The sequence below is a fragment of the Tenrec ecaudatus genome, chromosome 2 (assembly GCF_050624435.1).
Source record: "Tenrec ecaudatus isolate mTenEca1 chromosome 2, mTenEca1.hap1, whole genome shotgun sequence".
In the NCBI taxonomy this organism is placed as follows: Eukaryota; Metazoa; Chordata; class Mammalia; order Afrosoricida; family Tenrecidae; genus Tenrec; species Tenrec ecaudatus.
Genome location: NC_134531.1, coordinates 105,656,862 through 105,663,311, shown reverse-complemented (window position 1 = coordinate 105,663,311; position 6,450 = coordinate 105,656,862). Strand labels below are relative to the sequence as shown.

The following is a 6,450-nucleotide window of genomic DNA, read 5'->3' as shown; positions in this document are numbered from 1 at the left end:
CAAAGAAGAAGAAGGAGGAGGAGGGAGAGGAAGAGGAAGAGGAGGAGAAGAAGAGAAAGAAAAGTAAAAAATTGAAATGGACTTAGAGCAGCAGTTCTCAACCTATGGATCACAACCCCTTTGGGGGAGACCCTTTCACAGGGGTCACCTGATTCATAACAGTAGCAAAATTACAGTTTTGAAGTAGCAACAAAAGTATTTTATGGTTTGGGGGTCACTAAAACATAAGGAACTCTATTAAAGGGTCATGGCATTAGGAATGTTAAGAACCACTGACTTAAGAGTCTTTTCTTTTTTTTTTTTTTAATGTGCCCTAGGCATGAAACAGCTCTGGCCACGATCTAGGCATCAAGCTAGGATGAACAAAGGGCTGCCAGTCTGCTCTGCCCCTGACTGATATAAGAGCACCACCACCAATCAGGTGTCAATTTGCCCATAGCCAAGGGTGACTTAAGAGTCTTTACTGACAAAAAATTTCATCTAAAAAATGCTTTTCCTTACATGAAGAGTAGCGTCGCCTATACAAGAGAATCAGTAACAATTTCAGCCTAGTTACACTGACTCATGGAGACTGTCTGTGTTTCCAAATGGAACCATTTAACTAGATTTTCTAAAGGTTGATTTTTTTTTTAAGTAGGTCTGTTGGTCTTTCTTTAAAGGGTTCTATGATAATGGCCCAGTGTCTTAACTGTGTATATGACTCTGGAAAGAGGGGCTCAATATATATCTCTGAACTTTGGAGCCTCATGGACCTTCACAGGGGTCCCTGTAGTGTAGTGGTAATGCATGGAACTGCTAACTACAAGGTCAAAAGTTCAAAGCCACCAACCCCTCCACAGAAGAAAGACAAGGTTTTCTCTTCCCTTAAAGAGTTCAAAATTGTGGAAACCTCCAGGGGCAGTTTTCCTGATCATGAAGGGTCCTCAAAGCTGGAATCATTCAGATGGCATGTGAGCTGAGCTTACTTTGAACTTAGAATCTAGATCGTTGTATTAAACTTCGTTATAAATCTGAAATAATCTGTTGACAAGATTTATATTATTCAAAAAATGTGTATCATCACTAATATGCTTAAATAAAATATTAGATATAGCTGCTACATAACAAGGTATATACAAATCATGTGTGAGATTATATACTTGTAAAATACTATGTTACTAGACCAATTGTGACCCTAGTGTATATTCTTATAAGTATTACAGAATAACTGCATAAAATACAAAAAATAAGCTAACGAACATTTTTTTTTACATAATGTGGTGGTAGACATTATCAGTGTAACAGCAACCATTCAAATTGAGCTTTAAATTTTTTTTAAAGTTTTACCTTTCATTATATTACTACCTACAATGTAGCAATTGCTTTGAAAACTTATCCAAGCTTGTTATGATTCACAGAACTATATTTTAATTCACTTTCAAAGATGATTTCCCTCCTCTGAGTTTTAAAAAGAACATGAAATAGATTCCACTCATGTCTGGCCTTCCTAAGTTTAGCCTTCTCTTTTATTAAATGATTAAAAATAATTTTAAATATAGAAGCTGCACCAAGTAATTCATCTTTTGAGCATGACAAGGGTCTTTAAAGCTAAATTGTTTTTAGTAATAGTTTCAATTACAAATTAACTTTGATTTGTTGCTGTTCTTGTCTGTGGCATTTGACTGGAATGAATTCAGGTGGTATGTAAATTCTAGTCTCAAACCTATACCTGGCTACTTCTTAGGAACTAGCTTTGAGAGAAACAAGAAAACATAAAAAAGAAGCTTAAAAGCAATTCTTTAAAAAAGCTTAAGAACAATTCTTTTACATATTTAAACTTTAACTGGAGGGATTAAAAGAAATTTGCATTCAATAATTTGTCTGTTTATCTATAGGTTAAATAAAGATCTTACTTTTTAATTTACTAAAATAAAAGAAATTGTTATGATTAATACATTTGTAGCCATATAGAGTTTAAATCTTTTTTTTTCTTTTACTATATATGCTGTCAGTTAACCTCAGTTTCTCCTAGACAAAGGAAAACACAATATTTTGAAGTTTAAGCTGAAATAAAGAAGGCAGAACCTTAGGGGACAACTCTAGCTTGGGAAGGGAATATTTTCTATGGGGACATGCTCGTTCAAGCTCACAGGTCAAGTCAACTGATTGCAGTTTGAGAGATGTGTTCTACACCCTTGAAAACTCACAGGGGCAATTCTACTCTACCCTGAAGGGTGGCTATGAAACAGAATTGAGCCAATGGCAGTAAGTTGCTATTTTGAGAGCAAAGTGTACCTTAGTTCTCAAAGTAACATACGGGTCTTTCAACACCTTAGATAATTCTTGTACAGCAGATTTACCTAATGTTTCTTCCTGCTGCTTCTGTGGGCACTGATGAAAATCCAAGCAGTTGAAATCTTTGACAACATCAGTCTTTTCAATAGTTAGCATGATGTTGCCTATTGTAATAATTGTGAAACTTGTGTTTTCTTTACAGTGGCTTGTTTTACTGGCTCTTCATCAGCAAGTACTTCAAATTCTCTTCACTCTCAGCAAGCTATATTGTATCATCTGTGTATCGTAGATGGTTAATAAGCCTTCTTCCACTCTTCATCAGCATTCTTCTTCATAAAATGCTGCTTCTTTGAACAAATAGATTGAATAAGAATGATGAAAGAATACAACCCAGATACATACCTTTCCCGATTCCCAACTATGCAATAATCCCTTGTTCTGTTTGCACAACTGCCTTTTGGTCTATGTACAGGTTCCATGTGAATATAATTAAGTATTCTGAATTCCCATTTTCCTCAAGGCTGTCCATTGTTTGATGTGATCCACAGAGTCAAGTGTGTTTTCATTGTCAATGAACACAAATAAACATCTGTATGGCATTCTCTGGTTTTAGCTACGTTCTATTTGAAGTCAGCAATGATATCCTTTGTTCTACATCCTCTTCTAAACCCCACCTGAACCTCCTGGAGCTGCCTGTCAATAAACTATTGCAACTTTTATTGGATAATTTGCACCAAATTTTGCTTGCTTGTGATATTGATGACAATATTCTTTAATTTGACCACTGTTTGGTCACTCTTCTTGGAATGTGTACAAATATGGATCTTTTCTAGTCACTTGGCCACTTACCTGTAATCCACATTTCTTGGCATAGATAAATGAGTGCTTCAAGTGTTTAATCAGCTGCTTGAAACATTTCAGTTGGCATTCCAACAATTCCGGAGCCCTGCTTTAGATAACGCTTTTGGTGAAGCTTGGACTTTTCCCTTCGGTCCCATTGGTCTCTGAGTATCAACTAATTGAACTGTTTAGTGTCAACTAATCCATTTTGGTACAGCGACTTTGTATTTCTTCCATTTTCTTTTGGTTTCCTGCATCAGATGTATTTTGGCCGTAGAGTCTTTCAATTTTACAACTCAAAGTTGAATTTTTTTTCTGGTTCCAGTTGAAGCTAGACGGAACATGTTTTTCCTTTTTGTTTTGTTTTTTTTTCTAAGTTTAGGTTTCTGCACATTTCATTGTAATATTTTGCTTTCTTCTTGAGCTGTCTTTTGCAATTTTGCTTTTACCTATTCATTTAATCACTAGTTTCCATAGCTACCCTATGATCAAGAGCATGTTTCAGAGACTGTAATGACACCCACGTAAATCCTTTCTTTCTGTCCTGTCATTTTAATGCCCTTTTGCTTTCTTCGTGTATGATATTCTTGCTGTCATTCCACAGCTCATCAGATCTCTGTCATTAGGGTTTCACGTACCAAATCAGTTAGGTGGGATATCCTAAAAGCCGTCTATTGGCTCCTGTGGATGTGTTTAAATTGTCTTCAGTTTCTTGGGAACAGTGGAGGTCTCTTCCACAGTCAGCCCCCGCCTAGGTTTGGCAGTTGATACTGTGCTTCTCCATTTCTCCTCACACAGAGGCAGTCAATTCGGATTCTGTGTTTCCAATCTGGAGATGTCCATGTGCATACTTGATGAAGTTGTTGGTTTTGCCAAATCCTACCATGGGATTCTAGCTTTTCTCCTATCACTGAATCATGTTTTCCAATGATAAACTTTCGTCTTTGTTTCTAACCTTTTCATTACAATCACCAATAATTTTCAATTCACCTTGATCGCATGTTTGATCAATTTCAGACTGAAGTCCTTGGTAGAGTTCTTCAGTTTTGTCACCACTAGCTTTCGTGATCGGTGCATAAATTTGAAAAATTGTTGTATTGACAAGAGTCCCTTGTTTGTGGGTAGACATTTTTCTATCGCAAACAGCATTGCATTTCAAGACCTGAAAATATCCTTTCTGAAGCTGAATGCATTTCCATTCCTCTTGATGTGTCATTTCCAGCATAGTAATTCATCTGACATGCTGATTCTTTTTTTTCCTTTATGGTTAAATCACTTTTCATTTTTTAAAACATTTTATTAGGGACTCATACAACTCTTATCACAATCCATACATACATCAATTGTGTAAAGCACATCTGCACATTCCTTACCCTCATCAATTTCGAAGCATTTGCTCTCCACATAAGCCCTTTGCATCAGGTCCTCTTTTTTTTAACCCTCCCTCCCTGCTCCTCCCTCCCTAATGAGCCCTTGATAATTTATAAATTATTATCTTGTCATATCTTGCACTGTTCAACATCTTCCTTCACCCCCTTTTCTTAATGGACATTTCTTAATAAAATTAAAATAACAAAAAATGGTTCCATTTGTAAAAATTCTTTTCAACATACCTATTTTCAGCCAGAGCCTCTAGTATAAAATTTTACTGAAATATATACTGGACATGCTTTTTTCCCCTTGTCGCTTAACTGAGGGAAGTATAGGGATTAAAACCTATGTAGAATATTTAGTACAATCATATGATACCATAAGAATATCTGTATAAAATAAAATTGGAATATAAACTTCTCTTAATTTTACATGTTTTTAATTTCTTAAAAGCTCATATAAGAATGCACTACTTTCAATTAAGTACACTTTCCACGAATGTTTAGAAGACTTCTAATTTACATACGTATGAAATCATGTTGATAAATGAGTAGCCTGGTGCATATCTAAAGTTATGTACAGGCAGACACATATACTTTTGTGTGTTTTTTATATAAACAATAAAATGATCTGTAAAGGGTAATAACTTAATGTTTTCTATTCCATTTCTAATATTTCCCCCCATTTCATTGCTTCATCTCACAGCTCCATTACCATGTTTAATACAAATGATGAGAAAATTTTTTCCTACTTTCTAATCTAATATGGCAATTACCATATGATTTTTGAATCTAGACTATCAGATTAAGAAAGTACACCTTTATTTCTAGTTAGCTAAGTGATTTTGCATAATGAGTGGATATTGTATTCTATAAAATGATTTTTTTTTGCTCTGTGGACAAGATCTAATGATTTCTTGTTAATCTGTTAATGAGTGAATTGAGTTGAATGATTTTTCTCTGCTAATCCAACTTTGCATATGTTAAATAAACTAGATTTTATTTGCAGTGTTCCCTTTGCATTGCACATTTTGACTAGCCTCTTAGATGTTTTTTCTTCTTTAAATTTGCCTGGTTGATTCTGCATATAGTTACCTACATTCTGTCCTAAAAGTCACAAGGATTTAAACATAATTTTATTTTTTTGGCCAGTGTAATTCCCTTACATGTTTGCTAACTTCTTGAACCCATGTAGGATTTCAGTTTTTGTATTTTTAACACCCAACATGGTGTCTGTGATATAATATTTGGGATATATATGTCTTAATGAATAAGCATATTAGATAATTCATAATATGAAATTCAAGTTCCCAGCAATTTTTATTTAGAATATATGTAGAAAAGCCTCCTCATTTTTTTAAAAAATGTGATTAATGGTTATATGATATATTTTCACCAGATTAAGAAGTTAAGGGAGGCAATAATTTGAAGCTCTTTATAAATCATCACTGGAATCAAAGCACGTTCACACTAGTCAACAATACAAATTAAAATTACAGGAAAACACCACAGCAATATACATGTAGTTCACTTAAACTTGGGAAAATAAATACATCTTCAAGTAGTCATCAATATCATATCCTCACTATTAGATATTTACTTAATTTTTTCCTCACATAGATGATTAGAATAACTATTATATACCTATTACTATCAAAATAATTCAGCTAAGTAGACAGATATAGAAGATGGGTTTTAAATTAAAATCCAGAATTACAGCCTGTTCCATACCAATTCTTTTCATTTTCTAAGGTAGAAATAATAAAGTATATTGACACAAATATTAACACGCATCCTTTTGTAACATATAGAATAATTAATGGGAAAACAATTCTAGACAACTTCTATAATCTTTGGGATACAAAATATTTTTAGTTAGTGATCCCAAAAGCATAACTGTTTTAGTTTTAAAGGTCTGGTAATAAAAGAATAAGGACTCCTGGTGGTGTGACAGGTAATGATGTTC

The 6,450-nt window shown here is 34.1% G+C and overlaps 1 non-coding gene across 1 annotated transcript; it reads right to left on the bottom strand.

Annotated features, from left to right (window-relative positions):
- Window positions 1-304: 304 nt before the first annotated feature.
- LOC142441630 (small nucleolar RNA SNORA48) lies at window positions 305-448 on the bottom strand. Its single transcript, XR_012782993.1, has one exon. It is a non-coding gene; the product is annotated as a small nucleolar RNA SNORA48 (small nucleolar RNA).
- Window positions 449-6,450: the final 6,002 nt, after the last annotated feature.